This window comes from Pseudophryne corroboree, assembly GCF_028390025.1.
Source record: "Pseudophryne corroboree isolate aPseCor3 chromosome 3 unlocalized genomic scaffold, aPseCor3.hap2 SUPER_3_unloc_87, whole genome shotgun sequence".
Lineage (NCBI taxonomy): Eukaryota > Metazoa > Chordata > Amphibia > Anura > Myobatrachidae > Pseudophryne > Pseudophryne corroboree.
The window spans coordinates 127,781-149,876 of NW_026967582.1; the positions used below are offsets into that span (position 1 = coordinate 127,781).

The 22,096-nt window shown below is 46.8% G+C and overlaps 1 protein-coding gene and 1 pseudogene across 3 annotated transcripts in view; one reads left to right on the top strand and one right to left on the bottom strand.

Moving 5' to 3' along the window:
• Nucleotides 1-22,096, bottom strand: part of LOC134984848 (zinc finger protein 260-like) — a 155,832-nt gene that overhangs the window by 80,245 nt on the left and 53,491 nt on the right. The gene's annotated exons all lie outside the window — the stretch shown is intronic.
• The window catches only part of LOC134984851 (zinc finger protein 585A-like), a 164,243-nt pseudogene that overhangs the window by 35,221 nt on the left and 106,926 nt on the right, over nucleotides 1-22,096 (top strand).

A 22,096-nucleotide genomic window follows, 5' to 3' on the forward strand; every position in this document is an offset into this window, starting at 1 on the left:
AATCCCCAACTAGTGTTTGGATGTCAGGGAGACAGGTGGGTGGTAGTGGGGAGAGTCAGGGCGATGGCAATAGTGGGGGAGAGATGGTGGGTGGCAGTAGTGGAATGCGACTGGGTGGTGGCAGTAGTGTGGGGAGACAGGGTGGATGGCAGTAGTGGAAGGAGATGGTGGGTGGAAGCAGGGGGGGACAGGTTGTGGAAGGAGACGGGATGGGTGGCAGTAGTGGGGGGGTGACAGCGCGGTGGCAGTAGTGGGAGGAGACAGAGTGTGTGACAGTAGCGGGGGGAGACAGGCCGAGTGGCAGTAGTGGGAGACAGGGTGGGTGGCAGCAGTGGGGGGGAGACAAGGCAGGTGACAGTAGTGGGGGGAGACAGGGTGGGTGGCAACAATGGAGGGAGATGGGGCAGGTGGCAGTAGTGGAGGAAGACTGGGCTGGTGGCAGTAGTGGAGGGAGAGAGGGTGGGTGGCAGTAGTAGCAAAGAGATGGTGGATGACAGTAGGGGGGGGAGATGGTGGTGGCAGTAGTGGTTGGAGATGGGGCGGGTGGCAGTTGTGTGGGGAGACAGGGCAGTGGCCGTAGTGGGGGAAGACAGGGCAAATGGCAGTAGTGGGGGGAGACAGGGTGGGTGGCAGTAGTGGGGGGAGACAGGGCAGATGGCAGTAGTGGGGGGAGACAGGGCAGATGGCAGTAGTGGGGGGAGACAGGGCGTTGGCCGTAGTGGGGGAAGACAGGGCAGATAGCAGTAGTGGGGGGAGACAGGGCGGATGGCCACAGTGCAGTACCAGGGGCTGCTGGTGGCAGTAAAGAGGTGTATGGGTCCCGCACAGAACCAGTTGATAATTAGACCTAATTATGATTATGCTTCCTTATTTCTAATTAATCCCTTGTATGTGTTACTGTTATTTGCTGTGTCAGCCTTTATGTGTGTTCTGTGTAATAATCCTGAAAGTAGTGCTGCTGCCGATCTCATATCATTTGTAGTAACTTGGAAAAGATGAGATATGAGGTGCACTCTGGAAGCTTATAGGGGGTTAATCAGAGATGAACGCAGATGTGACATCACGCAGCCCCTGGAAAATGGTCCCAGCCCACCCGCTTTCGCCCCTCAGGGATGCCGCCACAATGTGTGTGTCCACGCGGCCGCTGCGCATGTGCATTTTGCCACCACCAGCAAACTGCTGAGTGAAGTATTTTTTAAGTTTCAAATATACATAGACAAAAATATGTGAATTAAAGATATGAAATAAAGTAGTTTAAAAGCAAAAGATTTCTGGTGTGATTTTGGCTGTGTCCCATCTTGACAAATCATTTGAATAGTGGGATGATATTACGGGAGGGAAGGGGGGGTCACTTTCTGTGTAAAGAAATGGTTTTATTTGTTAGTTTTAAATAAATTATGTCTGTTCAAATGTTGTTTTTTTACTTGTAGGGGAATCAGGGTTGTTGTATTTGGAAAAATAAACTTACCTGACCCTTACCTGGAAATGTCCATGTATGAAGGTATGGGAGATACCTGCTGCAGTCCCTTCTACTTACATTTGGGAGGTCCAGTTGTTTTGGGGGAATTAGTAGCAAATATTAAATGATACATTTGCTCCATAACGTCTCGCTGACCTGTGATTCTTACAAACATATGTTACACAAAATGACATTTGCATTAACAAACATTAATTAAACAAGAAAAACACTTTTTAAAAAAAAACTTTATATATATAACAAAAATAGAAGAAAATCGCCAATTCTGGTCTGGATTCAGTGACTCTATCATGAGAACAAGTGTCTTTTTAGCAAGGACTATGCCAACAGTAACCAGTAGAGGAATCAGGCGTATCCCACAGAATATCAGCGCTGCCACCATACATTGGGGAGAGAAGATAAAGTGCAGATTTCTGAACAGTGCTTTTAGAAGGAACATAAGTGCATAGATCACAATGATCGAAAGTCCAGGACAATGAGGTCAAGAATCCAACACTGGTACTAATTACATATTTACATATTCATCACAGATAACGAAATGCATACCAACACGTTCAACAAACCAGTGGACGTCCGTAGCTTCATATTAACCTCCAGCTGCCACCACCCAAACTGGCTGAACAGTATCCCAGTAGGCCAATTCAAAAGACTCAGGAAGAACTGCTCCAGAGTCAGCGATTATGAGACACAAGGACAAGAACTAAGTTTAAAATTTAGAGAGAAACAGTACGATACAGAAAAGGTACAGACAGCATATACCATGGGTAAGGGAAATGATAGGCCTCCCCCCTACAATACAAAAAGAGACCAGAACAGAAAACAGACAAAGAGATCCTTTTCATAACACAATACACAAAACAAGCAAATCAGATTAAAAAGATCATAAACAAACATTGGCCGATACTTCAAGATGACACACTAGCAGATATCATACCTCCAAAACTAAAAGTAGTGTTCCTGAAAGCACCAGACATTAAGAAGAAGCTGGCACACATCCCACATCCCATCAAAAAAAAAACCCACAAACTACTATAGACAGAACACATAAAAAGGGGCTTCTAGCACTATGGGACCTGCATGGGCTGCAAGACAACAAAAGCTAGAAGCACCACACCTACCCAAACAGTAACGTCTGTTTCACATTCCACAAAATGTAACACACAGGACAACTTACCATGCCACAGCAAGCGTATCATATATATGTTAGAATGTCCTTGTCCGCAACAATACATAGGAAGGACTATACGACCACTCAACATGAGAATAAATGAACACATACGGAATATTAAAAAAAGTTTCGGAAGATTCATCCACTTTCCTTACATTACAAAGAACATCATGAATCAGATCCCACACTACTCAAGGTCACAGGGCTGAAGAAGGTTAAGAAAAACTGGAGAGGGGGTGACTACATACACACCATCAACAGGGAGGAACTGCGTATGATAATTCACTTGGGGACCCAAACACCCAAAGGCCTTAACCAGGACAATGAAGTACGATCCATAATTTGTATATGAAGATAATATATTTACATCCTGGGATCAAACACTTTCTATAAGCCCACTAGTATCCAAGTAACTATATATTTATAACAACCAGGTAACACCTTTCTGATAGGAATAATACATTTATACAGAATACAGGCACAAGATGAGACTATTTTATTCAATTCACACTTATTGGAGAAACATAATATAGTCTTCTGTTACGTAGTCACATGCAATGTTCAACCCAGACTGCAAGAGCACCAGGGATTTATGTGTAACATGTGACATCTAGTAGCAAACAGTTTAAGTCATTTACTTGTATCAAGAAATGTGCAACACTAAACAGTAACTGAACAACCAATCCACAGAAGAACCATTGATTGCCATCTAGAAAAACCAATAACAATCCAAGTAGTAATAACCAATCCACAGTAGAACCATTGATTGACATCTAGAATAACCAATCACAATCCAAGTATGAATAACAAATCCACAGAAGAATTATTGATTGATATCTAGAAAAGCCAATCACAATCTAAGTAGGAACTACCAACAGTAAATGCTCCCACCCACAAGATGGCTACTTAACCTCACTTATGCCAGAGAACAGTGAATCACACAGACTCCCAGAGGAAGGCCAGCAAGCTGAAACGCGTTGGCGATACAGACACAAAGTCACCCAGAAGAACGGATATTAAGGACACTGATACTCCAAAGAAGCCCCGGTGCCTGGTGTATAAAAATGGAACCATGACAGCAAGGAACATCGCAAGCGGAAAGGACAGATGGGTGGTGTCCAAAGGAGAACAAAAGGTGAGTCTCTGCAAGTGAGGGGGGGTGTCTGCAAGAGGTTCTGCAGAGACCGAGCCGGTACATTCCCTCCCCAGGCAACGAGGAGTCAGGTGCAGGACGCTAGCTCCCGGGGAAGTCTGGAACAAGACCAACCGAGGATGCAGGCATGTCAGCCAGAGCGGAGTCAGCCCGTAACCCCTGTGTTCATCCTGAACAATGCCCGAGTCCCACCGTTTAAGATGAACGGCCGCAATGGTAGCACTCAAGACTACAAAGACTTGTAGCCACTGTAGAGACACGGGTCTCCGGTCTTTACCACCGATAGTGATCATTGGATATCTCATTCATCTCCGCATTAGATGCTGAGTGCACGGAACTTTCACATGAACTGAATGATTTTTGCACCACGGTACTTTATATATTTTATTCATACAATCTTGATTTCTGCATTAATGCACTGTATATGTATGCATACTCCATATCATATAATCATAAGTAAAGGTTCCAGAACCGGTTCAGGATATTGCATTTCATTGGCAGATGTCAATCATTACACAACAAAGGCTTTAACAAGCCAGACTACCGGCATCAGACACCGAGGGGCGATAGCACAGTTAGATTAATAAACCAACCTGGTTCCGGTATGAATGGTCGACCATGTTATGGTCGACAGTCATTAGGTCGACCACTATTGGTCTATATTGACATGGACACATGGTCGACACATGAGAATGGTCGGCACATGAAAGGTTGAAACATGAAAAGGTCGACATGAGTTTTTAAACTTTTTGGTGTTTTTTGCGTAAAGTGACGGGGAACCCCAATTAGTGCACCGCGTCCCCTCGCATGGCTCGCTTTGCTCGTCATGCTTCGGGCATGGTGCCTTCGCTTCGCTCGGCACAGATTACCATTCCAATCGTAGTCCACGTGGATCATAAAGTATGGAAAAGTTCCCCAAAAAGGAAAAAAAGGAAAAAAACTCATGTCGACCTTTTCATGTGTCGACCTTTCATGTGTCGACCATGTGTCCATGTCGACCATGTCAATGTCGACCAATAGTGTCGACCTAATGACTGTCGACCATAACATGGTCGACCATCTGAACGGATACCAACCAACCTTATCCCAAGTATTATCTCACACGCCTCAACAAGAGAGTCGTCATTTGTGAATGAGGTAGCATCAAGAACCAGACTCTTGTAGATCTTCTTTTGATCCTCCTTCATCAGTCGCATTTCCGCCATGATGTAATTGCCAAACGATTGCTCCAAGTCTGGGAACCTATTAAGAACCTCCTCGGTGAGAGTAAAAAACTGTTGTGAGCTTGGCTAGGCAGAAGTGGGCTTCCGGATGACCTCCACTGTTTCAGGGGTCGTGGCTGTTGGGTTCGGTGGTCCACTTCGGTTGTCTCACTCATGCAAGGCTTCACTTCCAGCTTCGGTGTAATATCCTGCAATATAAAACAAAAATGAACTCTATGTAAAAATGTGTGTGTACAATACAATACAAATGTGTGTGTACTTACCAGATCCAGACTCTCCGATGCCTCCTCTTCCACAAGAGTGGGAGAATCCGGATCCAGATTACACTGTGGCCTTATCCTTGGCTCTTGCTCCAAAGTGATTTTCGTGAGGTCATAATATCAAAGTGTTGGCTTCTAAACCTCTCCCATCCCTGCTCCTGAACGTTGCGATTCCATGTACTTCTTGTGCTCCTATAAAAACACTGTTCACTGTTCCGGGCTCTACTGTATCTGATCAGCAGGTCATATGCCTGATTCCTCTGTGTCCTGTTGGCATAGTCCGCACTTATTACACACCACAGGCACTCGTTCTCGTGATACAATTCAATGAATCCAGACCAGAATTTGTGATTTTCCTCTGCTGAAACATCTGTGGGAAAAATATTAAACACAATTTAACTACAAAGCACTAGTGTAATGTACACACCTGTGTCATACAACCTGTATAGTAACGCACAAACAGCAACTTGAATTATGAGCACCCAGCGGAAAATAGAAACCCATCTCCAGCACCGTTACACATTATAACACACCGTAATCCCCATTACACATTATTACACACCGTAATGCCCATTACACAATACACACTAATGCCCATTACACATTATTACACACCATAATGCCCATTACACATTATTACACACCGTAATGCCCATTACACATTATTACACACCGTAATGCCCATTACACATTATTACACACTGTAATGCCCCTTACACATTATTACACATTATAATGCCCATTACACATTATTACACACCGTAATGCCCATTACACATTATTATTAGATATGAGCGGGTTCAGTTCCCTGAGAACTGGACCCCCCGAACTTCACGCTCTGAGCCCAGATCCGAGTCCAGCTCTGGACTACTTGCCAGACTTGGAAACCAGAACGAGGCAAAACGTCATCATCCCACTGTCGGATTCTAGCTGGATTTCCATATAAACAGCCACGCATCTCCGCCATTTTCACCCCAGACTTGGAGAGTGAGGGAGACAGACCTCTGTCTCTCTCTGTGGGTGGTGGCATTGGGTGGGGTCAGTGTGTGCTCTGTAGGGGTGCTGCTGCAGTCACTGTGGTGTACCTGTGCGGTGTTAGGGGTGCTGTCCTGTCACTGGTGTTTCATGTGCTGCAGCTGTACATGGGTGTTGCTGTCCTGGCTGTCACTGTGTTGTACAGGGTGCAGGGGCACTGTCCTCCTGTATGCTGGAAAATATAGGGGTGCTGCTGTTCAAATAACATTACACCGGTCCTGTGTGTCATAAAAATTCAGGGGTGCAGTTGTTAAAAATTAAAAGCACACTTCTGTATACTGTAAAATATAGGAGTGTTGCTGTTCAAATAACATTACATTGGCCCTCTATGGTGTAAGTATACAGGGGTGCTGTGAAAATAAAGGGGCACTGTTTGTGTCCTGTAATAATAAAGGGTGCTGTCCTGTGAAATGGAGAACAACAATTTGGAGGAAAAAATTGTGCAAGATCTGGAACCACTTCCAGTTCCTAGTGCTGAAGCTGCTGCTGCCACCAGTCATGACATTAACGATTTCATTCCATCAACTTTCTCTGCTAAGGCCGATGCCCAATGTCATAGAGGGCGTGTAAAATCCAAGAAGCAAAAATTAATAATCAGAAAAAAATAAACTATCTGACGAGAAACATAAAATTGGCAAAATTGGCAATAGGCCATTCACGACACGAAGTGGCAAGGTAAGGCTAAGGTCTTGGCCTATGTTCATAATTGGTGGCTCAGCTTCTCATGAGGATGGAAGCCCTCCAGCCTCTCGAATAAAATGAAGCTTGTTAAACATCTGTGCATACAGAGATATCGCAAATCCCCAAGGAGAGTCGTAGTGTGTCCGCGGTTGCGATGTCCAGGCCTGACCTTCCCAAGACTGTATGGAAAAAGGAGGCTCCTACCACCATTTGCACGCCCCCTGCAAGTGCTGGAAGGAGCACCACCAGTCCAGTTGCTGATATTGAGATTGAGGATGTCACTGTAGACGTACACCAGGATGAGCAGGATATTGGTGTAGCTGGCACTGAGGAGGAAGTTTATGATCAGGATTCTGATGGAGATGTGGTTGGTTTGAATAAGGCACCAGTGGAGACAGCTGTTGTCCATTAGAGGAGAAAGCACATTGACATGCCTGGACACAATACAAGAAAGTCACCTCTTCGGTGGGGAATTATTTCTCCACAAATGTGGACAACAGCTGTCAAGCCATATGTTGCCTTTGTCAATCTGTAATAAGTAGGAGTAAGGCTGTTAACCACCTAGGAACATCCTCCCTTATACGTCACCTGCAGCACATTCATCAGAAGTCATTGTCAAATTTCCTCCTCAGTCAGGAACGTCAGTAGTCCTGCAGGCCATGTCACTGCCATGACTGACAAGTCCTCCCCTAATCGTGATTCCTCTGGAGGATCCTTGAGTGTTATGCCTACTACTGCTGCTGCCACTGCTGTTGTTGCTGCTGGAGTCGATCATCATCCCAGAGGGGAAGTCAGAAGACCACTTGTACTGCTTCAACTAAGCAATTGACTGTCCACAGTCCTTTGCGAGGAAGATGAAATATGACAGCAGTCATCCTGCTGTAAAGCGGATAACTGAGGCCATAACAACTATGCTGGTGTTAGACGTGCGTCCGGTATCCTCCATTAGTGCAGTGGGATTTAGATAGCTGATGGACATTCTGTGTCCCCGATACCAAATTCCGTCTAGATTCCACTTCACTAGACAAGCGATTCCCGGACTGTACAGGGACATTAAGAAAGTGTACTCAGTGTCCTTAAAAATGTGGTTGTACCCAGTGTCCACTTAACCACGGACATGTGGACAAGTGGAACAGGGCAGACTAAGGACTGCATGACTGTGACAGCCCACTGGGTAGATGTATGGCCTCCCACAGCAACAGCAGCGGCGGCACCAGCAGCAGCATCTCACAAATGCCAACTCGTTCCTAGGCAGGCTACCCATAAGAGGCACACAGCTTTTTCAGAAACTGAGGGACATCATCGCACAATGGCTTACACCACTTAGACTCTCCTGGGGATTTGTGATATCGGACAACGCCGCCAATATTGTGCGTGCATTACATCTGGGCAAATTCCAGCACGTCCCATGTTTTGCACATACAATTAATTTGGTGGTGCAGAATTTTTTGAAAAACGACAGGGGCATGTAGGAGATGCTGTTGGTGGCCCAAAAAATTGTGGGGCACTTTCGACATTCAGACACTGTGTGCCAAAGACTGGAGCGCCAGCAAACACTCGTGAACATGCCCTGCCATCAGCTGAAGCAAGAGGTGGTAACGAGGGGAATTCAACACTCTATATGCTTCAGAAGATGGAGGAGCAACAAAAGGCCATTCAAGCCTATATGTCCACCTACGATACAGGCAAAGGAGAGGGAATACACCTGACTCAAGTGCAATGGAGAATGATTTCCGTGTTTTGCACGGTTCTCCAAACCTTCACACTTGCCACACGTGAAGTCAGTTCAGACACTGCCAGCTTAAGTCAGGTCATTCCCCATATCAGGCTTTTGCAGAAGCAGCTGGAGAAATTGAAGGAGGAGCTAATACGGAGCGATTCCATTAAGTATGTGGGAATTGTAGTTGGAGGGTTTATATCTAAAGAAGCCTTAATGTGTGGCGCACTCTTTTTTGTTTCATGAATAAATGAAAACATAACTTTTATTCTTATTTAAGATAGATTTTTCAATAGGCATGACATAAGGTAATTGATTGTCAGCCGGGAAAGACAAAGAATTAATGAAAGATATAAAATAATTTATATACCACCACTAGGTAGAGCAAGAATTGATATAAGCAAGTGAAATATAAAAGGGATTTAAACACAGGTTTTATTTATCAAATTTATGAGATCCTTTCACAACAGGATTGTGATCTCAGAAAAAAACTCATTTAAAGCTGCTTCCTGCAGAGCGTTACTACTGCATACAACCTAAGTACTCCCTGCAGAGCGTTACTACTGCATACAACCTAAGTGCTCCCTGCAGAGCGTTACTACTGCATACAACCTAAGTGCTCCCTGCAGATTTTTTCTACTGCATACAACCTAAGTGCTCTCTGCAGAGCATTACTACTGCATACAACCTAAGTGCTCCCTGCAGAGCGTTACTACTGCATACAACCTAAGAGTGCTCCCTGCAGAGCGTTACTACTGTATACAACCTAAGTGCTCCCTGCAGAGCGTTACTACTGCATACAACCTAAGTGGCCTTTTCTGGTAACCACTATGTCTTACAATGACCACTTTGTTACTACCCTTAGCGTATCACACGTTAAGACTGTGTTACTACCTATAATGTATAACAGTGGGATCGCTCTCACAGGCACAAAGAAACATATATGTACAATTCAGCACATATGTAATAATATTGGTATTGAGAGGAAATGTTTTCCTATAACAAGTATATCATTGTAAAACCCAGGCACCAATGTGATCAAGCAAACATGAAACGTACGTCATCGGAAGCTCAGACGTACACTGTCTCCGGGTGCGTGGATTTCAAACCCGACCCGGCATCTGTGCTCTCGAGCGGCTCCCAGTGCAGCGTTACAGGTCTCCTAGTGGTACTGACACCGCTCTCTGCACAGCGCTACAGATTCCCAGCGGCATTGACACTGCAGCCACCATTTCGGGCAGGTACTCAGAGCGGCTCTCTCATTCCCGGGACACCGCTCACCTCCTCTGCAATGTGTACCCGCAACAGGGGAGGGAGCGACTGATCCCGGGGACAGAAGCTGCTGCACTTTATCTTTCCTTCTGCTCTGGTGCTGGTGCTTTCCCTGCTCTCATTGTTCCCAGTCACTGCCCCGCGTCACATGGGATAAAAGTAGAAGAGGGATTCAGCCTATATACACCAGAGCTTCTTTATATCTATCAGAGGAAGGATCTCTACCAGAAGAATGGTTATAGCACTGTTTATATAACAGCATATATTATCATTATTACAGGCTGCTACTCTCTCCCCAGCCTCATTCATTCTTCAGATGTTATATTTCTGTAGCGGGTGCTGGAGATACAGAAAGGTGGTTCTCCTGATTTGTGGACTCATTGCATACAGACGTCATTACTAGTCACTGGTTACTACTCGTTATCTGACTGATTTATATTTTCTCTGACGTCCTAGTGGATGCTGGGGACTCCGTAAGGACCACAGGGAATAGACGGCTCTGCAGGAGACTGGGCACAATTAAAGAAAGATTCAGGACTATCTGGTGTGCACTGGCTCCTCCCCCTATGACCCTCCTCCAGACCTCAGTTAGGATACTGTGCCCGGAAGAGCTGACACAATAAGGAAGGATTTTGAATCCTGGGTAAGACTCATACCAGCCACACCAATCACACCGTACAACTCGTGATATGAACCTCGGTTAACAGTATGATAACAATGGAGCCTCTGCATAGATGGCTCACAATAACAACCCGATTTGTGGAACAATAACTATTTACAAGTATTGCAGACAATCCGCACTTGGGATGGGCGCCCAGCATCCACTACGGACTACGAGAAATAGAATTACCGGTGAGTAAATTCTTATTTTCTCTGACGTCCTAGTGGATGCTGGGGACTCCGTAAGGACCATGGGGATTATACCAAAGCTCCCAAACGGGCGGGAGAGTGCGGATGACTCTGTAGCACCGAATGAGCAAACTCAATGTCCTCCTCAGCCAGGGTATCAAATTTGTAAAATTTAGCAAAAGTGTTAGACTCTGACCAAGTAGCCGCTCAGCAAAGTTGCAGTGCCGAGACCCCTCGGGCAGCCGCCCAAGATGAACCCACCTTCCTTGTGGAGTGGGCTTTTACTGATTTTGGCTGCGGTAGTCCAACCGTAGAATGCGCAAGCTGAATAGTGTTACAAATCCAGCGAGCAATGGTCTGCTTAGAAGCAGGAGCACCCAGCTTATTGGGTGCATACAGGATAAACAGCGAATCAGTTTTCCTGACTCCAGCCGTCCTGGAAACATAAATTTTCAGGGCCCTGACTACGTCCAGCAACTTGGAATCCTCCAAGTCCCTAGTAGCCGCAGGCACCACAATAGGTTGGTTCAAGTGAAACGCTGATACCACCTTCGGGAGAAACTGAGGACGAGTCCTCAACTCTGCCCTATCCAAATGGAAAATCAGATAAGGGCTTTTGCACGACAAAGCTGCCAATTCTGATACACGCCTGGCCGAAGCCAGGGCCAACAACATGACCACTTTCCACGTAAGATATTTCAAATCCACGTTTTTAAGTGGCTTGAACCAATGTGACTTCAGGAATCCCAAAACCACATTGAGATCCCAAGTTGCCACTGGAGGCACGTAAGGAGGTTGAATATGCAGAACTCCCTTAACAAAAGTCTGAACTTCAGGCAACAAAGCCAGTTCCTTTTGAAAGAAAATCGACAGAGCCGAAATCTGGACCTTAATGGACCCCAATTTGAGGCCCATTGTCACCCCTCCTTGCAGGAAATGCAGGAAACGACCCAGTAGAAATTCCTCCGTTGGGGCCTTCATGGCCTCACACCAAGCCACATATTTTCGCCAAATGCGGTGATAGTGGGTTGCAGTCACATCCTTCCTGGCCTTGATCAGGGTAGGAATGACTTCCTCCGGAATACCTTTTTCCTTCAGGATCCGGCGTTCAACCGCCATGCCGTCAAACGCAGCCGCGGTAAGTCTTGGAACAGGCAGGGCCCCTGGTGCAGCAGGTCCTGCCTTAGTGGTAGAGGCCATGGGTCCTCTGAGAGCATCTCTTGAAGTTCCGGGTACCAAGTTCTTCTTGGCCAATCCGGAACCACGAGTATAGTTCTCACTCTTCCCCTTCGTATTATTCTCAGCACCTTGGGAATAGGAGGCAGAGGGGGAAACACGTAAACCGACTGGTACACCCACGGTGTCACTAGAGCGTCCACAGCTATTGCCTGAGGGTCCCTTGACCTGGCGCAATATCTTTTTAGCTTTTTGTTGAGGCGGGACGCCATCATATCCACCTGTGGTCTTTCCCAACGGTTTACAATCAATTGGAAGACTTCTGGATGAAGCCCCCACTCTCCCGGGTGAAGGTCGTGTCTGCTGAGGAAGTCTGCTTCCCAGTTGTCCACACCCGGAATGAACACTGCTGACAGTGCTAGCACGTGATTTTCCACCCACCGGAGAATCCTTGTGGCTTCTGCCATTGCCCTCCTGCTTCTTGTGCCGCCCTGTCTGTTTACATGGGCGACCACCGTGATGTTGTCTGATTGGCTCAGAACCGGTTTGTTTTGAAGCAGGGGACCTGCTTGGCATAGGGCATTGTAAATGGCTCTTAGCTCCAGGATATTTATGTGTAGTGAAATCTCCTGATTTGACCACAGCCCTTGGAAATTTCTTCTCTGTGTGAATGCTCCCCAGCCCCGAAGGCTGGCATCCGTGATCACCAGGACCCAGTCCTGTATTCCGAATCTGCGGCCCTCTAGGAGATGAGCCCTCTGCAGCCACCACAGTAGTGACACCCTGGTCCTTGCTGACAGGGTTATCCGCTGCTGCATCTGGAGATGCGACCCGGACCATTGGTCCAACAGGTCCCACTGGAAAATCCTTGCATGGAACCTTCCGAATGGAATTGCTTCGTACGAAGCTACCATTTTTCCCAGGACTCGCGTGCATTGATGTACCGACACCTGTCCTGGTTTTAGGAGGTTTCTGACTAGAGATGACAACTCCTCTGCTTTTTCCACTGGAAGAAACACTTTTTTCTGGTCTGTGTCCAGAATCATTCCCAGGAACAGAAGACGTGTCGTCGAGACCAGCTGTGACTTTGGGATATTGAGAATCCAGCCGTGCTGCTGCAGCACTTCCCGAGAAAGTGCTACCCCCACTAACAACTGTTCCTTGGACCTCGCCTTTATCAGGAGATTGTCCAAGTACGGGATAATTAAAACCCCCTTCTTCCGAAGGAGTATCATCATTTCGGCCATTACCTTGGTAAAGACCCTCGGTGGCGTGGATAACCCAAACGGCAGCGTCTGGAACTGATAGTGACAGTCCTGTGCCACAAACCTGAGGTACTCCTGGTGAGGAGGGTAAATGGGGACATGCAGGTAGGCATCCTTGATGTCCAGGGAGACCATGTAATCCCCCTCGTCCAGGCTTGCAATAACCGCCCTGAGCGATTCCATCTTGAACTTGAATCTTTTGATATATGTGTTCAAGGAATTTAAATTTAAGATGGGTCTCACCGAACCGTCCGGTTTCGGTACCACAAACATTGTGGAATAGTAACCCTTTCCTTGTTGAAGGAGGGGTACCTTGACAATCACTTGCTGTGAATACAGTTTTTGGATAGCCACCAACACTGCCTCCCTGGCAGAGGGAGTTGCTGGTAAGGCAGATTTTAGGAAACGGCGGGGGGGAGACGTCACGAATTCCAGCCTGTACCCCTGAGATACTACTTGAAGGATCCAGGGATCCACCTGTGAGAGAGCCCACTGTGCGCTGACATTTCTGAGACGGGCCCCCACCGTACCCGGGTCCGCCTGTGAAGCCCCAGCGTCATGCTGTGGACTTACCGGACGTGGGGGAGGACTTCTGCTCTTGGGAACTGGCTGTATGCTGCAGCTTTTTCCCTCTACCTTTTCCTCTCGGCAGAAAGGATGCGCCTCTAGCCCTCTTGTTTTTATGGGGCCGAAAGGACTGTACTTGATAATACGGTGCTTTCTTTTGCTGTGGGGTAGCCTGTGGCAAAAATGTCGATTTCCCAGCTGTAGCTGTGGAAACGAGATCTGAAAGACCATCCCCAAACAGTTCCACCCCCTTATAAGGCAAAACTTCCATGTGCCTTTTTGAATCGGCATCACCTGACCACTGCCGAGTCCATAAACCCCTTCTGGCGGCAATGGACATTGTGCTTATTTTTGATGCCAGCCGGCAAATATCCCTCTGTGCACCACGCATGTATAAGACAGCGTCTTTTATATGCTCTATTGTCAGCAAAATATTGTCTCTATCCAGAGTATCAATATTATCCGACAGGGAATCTGACCACGCAGCAGCAGCACTGCACATCCATGCCGATGCAATCGCTGGTCGCAATATAATGCCCGTGTGTGTATATATAGCTTTAAGGGTAGTCTCCTGCTTTCTATCAGCAGGTTCCTTTAGGGCGTCCGTCCCCGGAGACGGTAGTGCCACCTTTTTTGATAAACGTGTAAGCGCTTTATCTACCCTAGGGGGTGTTTCCTAACGTGACCTATCCTCTTGCGGGAAAGGGTACGCTGCCAATAACCGTTTAGAATTATCAATTTCTTATCGGGGGAAGTCCACGCTTCCTCACACACCTCATTTAATTCCTCAGATGCAGGAAAAACTACTGAAATGTGTAATACATTTTTCATTGCCTCAATCATGTAACGGGTGGACCTATTGGAAGGTACACTAGTCTCATCGTCGTCGACACTGGAGTCGGTATCCGTGTCAACATCTGTGTCTGCCATCTGAGGTAGCGGGCGCTTTAGATCCCCTGATGACATTTGAGACGCTTGGACAGGCACAAGCTGAGTAGCCGGCTGTCCTATGTCGTCAAACCTTTTATGTAAGGAGCTGACACTGTCACGTAATTCCTTCCATAAGTCCATCCACACAGGTGTCGACCCCGCAGGGGGTGACATCACATTCATAAGGCATTTGCTCCGCCTCCACGTCATATTCCTCATCATACATGTCGACACAGCAGTACCGACACACAGCACACACACAGGGAATGCTCTGACAGAGGACAGGACCCCACAAAGCCCTTTGGGGAGACAGAGGGAGAGTATGCCAGCACACACCAGAGCGCTATATAAGACAGGGATATCACTATACAGAGTGTTTTCCCCTATAGCTGCTTATACTATATATACTGCGCCTAAATGTATTGCCCCCCTCTCTTTTTTACCCTTTCTGTAGTGCAGGACTGCAGGGGAGAGCCAGGGAGCGATCCTTCCAGCGGAGCTGTGAGGGAAAATGGCGCCAGTGTGCTGAGGAAGATGGCTCCGCCCCTTTTTCGGCAGGCTTTCTCCCGCTGTTTGTGTAAATCTGGCAGGGGTAATTTACACCTATATAACCTCTAGGGCTATATATGGTGTCAGTTTTGCCAGCCAAGGTGTTAATACTGCTGCTCAGGGAGCCCCCCCCCCATCCAGCGCCCTGCACCCATCAGTGACCGCAGTGTGAAGTGTGCATGAGGAAGAAGTCTTCAGCCGCCAATTTTCAGGACACTTCTTGCTTCTGGCTCTAAAGGGGACGGCGGCGCGGCTCCGGGACCGGACGACGAGGTCAGGTCCTGTGTGGGATCCCTCTGGAGCTAATGGTGTCCAGTAGCCTAAGAAGCCCAAGCTACCACCAGTTAGGTAGGTTCGCTTCTTCTCCCCTTAGTCCCTCGGTGCAGTGAGCCTGTTGCCAGCAGGTCTCACTGTAAAATAAAAAACCTAAAATATACTTTCTTTCTAGGAGCTCAGGAGAGCTTCCTAGTGTGCATCCAGCTCGGCCAGGCACAAAAATCTAACTGGGGTCTGGAGGAGGGTCATAGGGGGAGGAGCCAGTGCACACCAGATAGTCCTGAATCTTTCTTTAATTGTGCCCAGTCTCCTGCGGAGCCGTCTATTCCCCATGGTCCTTACGGAGTCCCCAGCATCCACTACGGACTACGAGAAATAGAATTACCGGTGAGTAAAATCTTATTTATATCAGGCGTCACTCAGTGATTGGCAATAGTATTGTGTAGATGCATGTTGGGACAACTTAGCAGGCCTTTGCAGTGGCGTAAGTTCGCCCCAGTCGCCCGGAGGCATGATAAATGTTGGTGCCCCCCCTACATATCGCCGGCATACCGACAGCGTGGCGAGCGCAAATGAGCCCCTTGCGGGCTCGCTACGCACGCCACGCTATTTATTCTCCCTCCAGGGGGAGGTCGTGGACCCCCATGAGGGAGAAAAACTGTCGGTATGCCGGCTGTCGGGATTCCGGCGACGGTATACTGTGCGCCGGGATCCCGACAGTTGGCAACCTGAAGACCACCCATAATGCCCCTGTACAGTGCCACATACATATAAAAATGTCAAAAATGGGTGCTTCCCCACTGCCAGAAACATATGTCCCCACAGTGCCAGATACATATATGCCTCACAGTGCCAGATACACATGACCCCCAGTGCCAGATATACTTGTCCCCCCAGTGCCAGATATGCCCCCAATGCCAGTGTCCCCACAGTGCCAGCTATGCCCCTAGTGCCAGATATATATGTGCCCAAAGTGCCAGCTATGCCCCCAGTGCAGTGTCCCCCCAGTGCCAGCTATGCCCCTGTGCCAGATATATATGTCCCCAAAGTGCCAGCCATGCCCCCAGTGCCAGATATGCCCCCAGTGCCAGATATATATGTCCCCACAGTGCCAGCTATGCCCCCAATGCCAGTGTCCCCACAGTGCCAGATATGACCCCCAGTGCCAGGTATACAGGTCCCCACAGTGCCAGCTATGCCCCCAATGCCAGTGTCCCCACAGTGCCAGATATGACCCCCAGTGCCAGGTATACAGGTCCCCACAGTGCCAGCAATGCCCCCAGTGCCACATATAGATGACCCTCCAACCCATCCCTTGTGCTGCTCACCGCGCTGCTGCTGCCTGTGGGAGGGGGGGGAGCGCAGCGTGCGCCTCCCCTGCCCCTCACTCTCCGGCGGCTGTGTCCCTCTTCAATTATGCACCGGACCATGAGCCAATTAAAGCTCGCGGTCCGGCGCTGAATTGAAGCGCGCCGCCGCCGGAGAGTGAGGGGCAGGGGGGGCGCACGCTGCGCTCCCCTCCCCTCACAGACAGCAGCAGCAGCGCGGTGAGCGGCACTGGGGACAGTGGAGGAGATGCGCCCCCTTGAGGCCAGGAGCCCGGCGGCAGCCGACTCCACTGCCTCCCAGAGTTCCGCCCCTGGGCCTTTGGAATGAAACAGGCAGAAAGCTGGATATTATCTATGGCCCTCATTCCGAGTTGTTCGCTCGGAGTTTTACATCGCATCGCAGTGAAATTCCGCTTAGAGCGCATGCGCAAAGTTCGCACTGCGACTGCGCCAAAGTAACTTTGCTAAGAAGAAAGTATTTTTACTCACGGCGTTTTCATCGCTCCGGCGATCGTAATGTGATTGACAGGAAATGGGTGTTACTGGGCGGAAACACGGCGTTTTAGGGGCGTGTGGCTGAAAACGCTACCGTTTCCGGAAAAAACGCAGGCGTGTCCGGAGAAACGGTGGGAGTGCCTGGGCGAACGCTGGGTGTGTTTATGACGTCAGGCGGGACCGAAAAGCACTGAACTGATCGCACAGGCAGAGTAAGTCTGAAGCTACTCAAAAACTGCTAACTCGTTTGTGATTGCAATATTGCGAATACATCGGTCGCACATTTAAGAAGTTTAGATTCACTCCCAGTAGGCGGCGGCTTAGCGTGTGTAACTCTGCTAAAATCGCCTTGCGAGCGATCAACTCGGAATGAGGGCCTATGTACTAACCTTGGGATAATATAATGTATACCTCGCTCTGTGACAGGGTTTCATATTGTATACCATGGGGGTAATTCCAAGTTGATCGCAGCAGGAATTCTGTTAGCAATTGGGCAAAACCATGTGCACTGCAGGGGAGGCAGATATAACATGTGCAGAGAGAGTTAGATTTGGGTGTGGTGTGTTCAATCTGCAATCTAATTTGCAGTGTAAAAATAAAGCAGACAGTATTTACCCTGCACAGAAATAAAATAACCCACCCAGATCTAATTATCTCTCTGCAAATGTTTTATCTGCCTCCCCTGCAGTGCACATGGTTTTGTCCAACTGCTAAAAAATGTCCTGCTGCGATCAACTTGGAATTACCCCCCTTGTTACAGGGAATATCCCTTCTCAATAACAATATTGTCACAGAAGTGATACAAATGTGTAGAATTGGATATGCATGCCTTAGAGAACTGTGCTGTGTTACAGGGTTACACATGATATGCTCAGTCACAGGAGAACATCTTTTATTACCAACAATATTGTTTTATTCCATGTGCAGATCTTTGTGACGTGGTCAGTTATCAATTTATATATGTACTGAATGGGTAACACATGTGATTGAGGATTCTGCTCTGGTACAGGGTTTTACAATGATATACTTGGTTATAGGAAAACATTTCCCTCTCAATACCAATATTATTACATATGTGCTGAATTGTACATATATGTTTCTTTGTGCCTGTGAGAACGATGCCACTGTTATACATTATAGGTAGTAACACTGTCTTATTGTGTGATACGCTACGGGTAGTAACAAAGTGGTCATTGTAAGACATAGTGGTTACCAGAAAAGGCCACTTAGGTTGTATGCAGTAGTAACACTCTGCAGGGAGCACTTAGGTTGTATGCAGTAATAACGCTCTGCAGGGAGCACTTAGGTTGTATGCAGTAGTAACGCTCTGCAGGGAGCACTTAGCTTGCATGCAGTAATAACGCTCTGCAGGGAGCACTTAGGTTGTATGCAGTAGTGACGCTCTGCAGGGAGCACTTAGGTTGTATGCAATAGTAATGCTCTGCAGGGAGCACTTAGGTTGTATGCAGTAGTAACGCTCTGCAGCGAGCACTTAGATTGTATGCAGTAGTAATGCTCTGCATTGAGCACTTAGGTTGTATGCAGAAGTAATGCTCTGCAGGGAGCACTTAGGTTGTATGCAGTGGTAATGCTCTGCAGGGAGCACTTAGGTTGTATGCAGTAGTAACGCTCTGCAGGGAGCACTTAGGTTGTATGCAGTAGTAACGCTCTGCAGGGAGCACTTAGCTTGTATGCAGTAATAATGCTCTGCAGGGAGAACTTAGGTTGTATGCAGTAGTAATGCTCTGCATGGAGCACTTAGGTTGTATGCAGTAGTAACCCTCTGCAGGGAGCACTTAGGTTGTATGCAGTAGTAACCCTCTGCAGGGAGCACTTAGGTTGTATGCAGTAGTAACGCTCTGCAGGGAGCACTTAGGTTGTATAGAAACATAGAAACATAGAATTTGTCGGCAGATAAGAACCACTTGGCCCATCTAGTCTGCCCCCTTTTTTTTTTTTTATATTATTTTTTTTTATCACTAACCTTATTTGATCCTTATTTCTTTGTAAGGATATCCTTATGTCTATCCCATGCATGTTTAAATTGCTCTACTGTCTTAGCCTCTACCACCTCTGATGGGAGGCTATTCCACTTGTCCACTACCCTTTCTGTGAAATAATTTTTCCGCAAATTTCCCCTGAACCTCTCCAGTCTCAGTGCATGTCCTCGTGTCCTATTGCTTCTCTTCATTTGGAGAATGTTTCCCTCCTGGACTTTGTTAAAACCCTTCATATATTTGAAAGTTTCTATCATGTCCCCTCTTTCCCTTCTCTGCTCCAAACTATACATATTGAGATTTCTTAGTCTTTCTGGGTATGTTTTGTGATGTAGGCCATGCACCATTTTAGTTGCCCTCCTTTGTACAGTTTCTAATGTATTAATATCCTTTTGAAGATATGGCCTCCAGAACTGAATACAGTATTCTAGATGAGGCCGTACCAATGACCTATACAGTGGCATTATTACTTCTTTCTTTCTGCTGCTGATTCCTCTCCCAATGCAGCCAAGCATCTGACTAGCCTTCCTCATTGCCTTGTTACATTGCTTACCTGCTTTTAAGTCATCTGAAATAGTGACTCCTAGATCCCTTTCCTCCTCAGTAGTTTTCAGTATAGTGCCATTAATACTGTATTTAGCTTTAGGATTTTTGAGACCCAAGTGCATGATTTTGCATTTTTGGGCATTAAACTGTAATTGCCAGACTCTTGACCATTCCTCTAGTCTACTTAGATCCTCAATCATTTGTTTTACCCCACCTGGTGTGTCTACCCTGTTGCATACCTTTGTGTCATCTGCAAAAAGGCATACTTTCCCTTTAATGCCATTTGCAATGTCACCAATAAAGATATTAAAAAGCACTGGTCCAAGTACAGATCCCTGGGGTACTCCACTGGTAACATTTCCCTCCTGTGAATGCACTCCATTTACCACAACTCTCTGTTTTCTATCCTTCAACCAAGATCTTATCCATTCAATAATCCTAATATCCAATCCCAAACTTTCAAGTTTATTTAGCAGTCTGCGATGTGGAACTGTATCAAAAGCCTTACTAAAGTCTAGATAAGCTATATCCATGGCTCCACCATTATCCATCACTTTAGTCACACAATCAAAAAAGTCAATAAGATTTGTTTGACATGATCTCCCCCCAGTGAATCCATGCTGTTTGGGATCCAGTAAATTGCCAGATTTGAGATGATCTACAACTCTTTCTTTTAAGAGTGTTTCCATCAATTTTCCTACTACTGATGTAAGACTCACTGGTCTGTAGTTGTTTGCCTCTTCCTTGCTTCCACTTTTGTGCAGTGGGACTACGTTTGCTCTTTTCCAGTCCCCTGGAATTTCTCCTGTAGCTAATGACTGGTTGAATAATTCTGTCAATGGTGCTACAAGCACCTCTTTAAGTTCTTTTAGTATCCTTGGATGTATCCCATCTGGCCCCATAGATTTGTCCACTTTCAGCTTTGAGAGTTCTGTTAGGACCTTCTCCTCTGTAAATGTACTTGTTTCATTTTCCTGAATATCCCTGCAACTTAACTGTGGCCCCTTCCCCTCTCTTTCAGTAGTAAACACTGAGCAAAAATAATCATTAAGATGATCTGCTATTAAATTGTCTCCTTCAACAAGACTCCCAGTGTCCGTCTTTAGTTTTATAATTCCGCCTTTTGTTTTTCTCTTTTCGCTTATATACCTAAAAAAAGTTTTGCCTCCTTTACCCACTGACTGGGCCATTTTCTCCTCAGCTTGTGCCTTTGCACATCTGATTACCTTCTTTGCCTCCTTCTGTCTAACAAGATATATTTTTGCAGTATGTAACGCTCTGCAGGGAGCACTTAGGTTGTATGCAGTAGTAACGCTCTGCAGGGAGCACTTAGCTTGTATACAGTAGTAATGCTCTGCAGGGAGAACTTAGGTTGTATGCAGTAGTAATGCTCTGCATGGAGCACTTAGGTTGTATGCAGTAGTACGCTCTGCAGGGAGCACTTAGGTTGTATGCAGTAGTAACGCTCTGCAGGGAGCACTTAGGTTGTATGCAGTAGTAATGCTCTGCAGGGAGCACTTAGCTTGTATGCAGTAATAATGCTCTGCAGGGAGAACTTAGGTTGTATGCAGTAGTAACGCTCTGCAGGGAGCACTTAGGCTGTATGCAGTAGTAACGCTCTGCAGGGAGCACTTATATTGTATGCAGTAGTAACGCTCTGCAGGGAGCACTAATATTGTATGCAGTAGTAACGCTCTGCAGGGAGCACTAATATTGTATGCAGTAGTAACGCTCTGCAGGGAGCACTAATATTGTATGCAGTAGTAACCCTCTGCAGGGAGCACTTAGGTTGTATGCAGTAGTACGCTCTGCAGGGAGCACTTAGGTTGTATGCAGTAGTAATGCTCTGCAGGGAGCACTTAGCTTGTATACAGTAATAATGCTCTGCAGGGAGAACTTAGGTTGTATGCAGTAGTAACGCTCTGCAGGGAGCACTTAGGCTGTATGCAGTAGTAACGCTCTGCAGGGAGCACTTATATTGTATGCAGTAGTAACGCTCTGCAGGGAGCACTAATATTGTATGCAGTAGTAACGCTCTGCAGGGCGCAGCTGTAAAACAGTTGTTTTTTTTAGATCACAATCCCGTCGTGAAAGGATCTCATACATTTGATAAATAAAACCTGTGTTTAAAT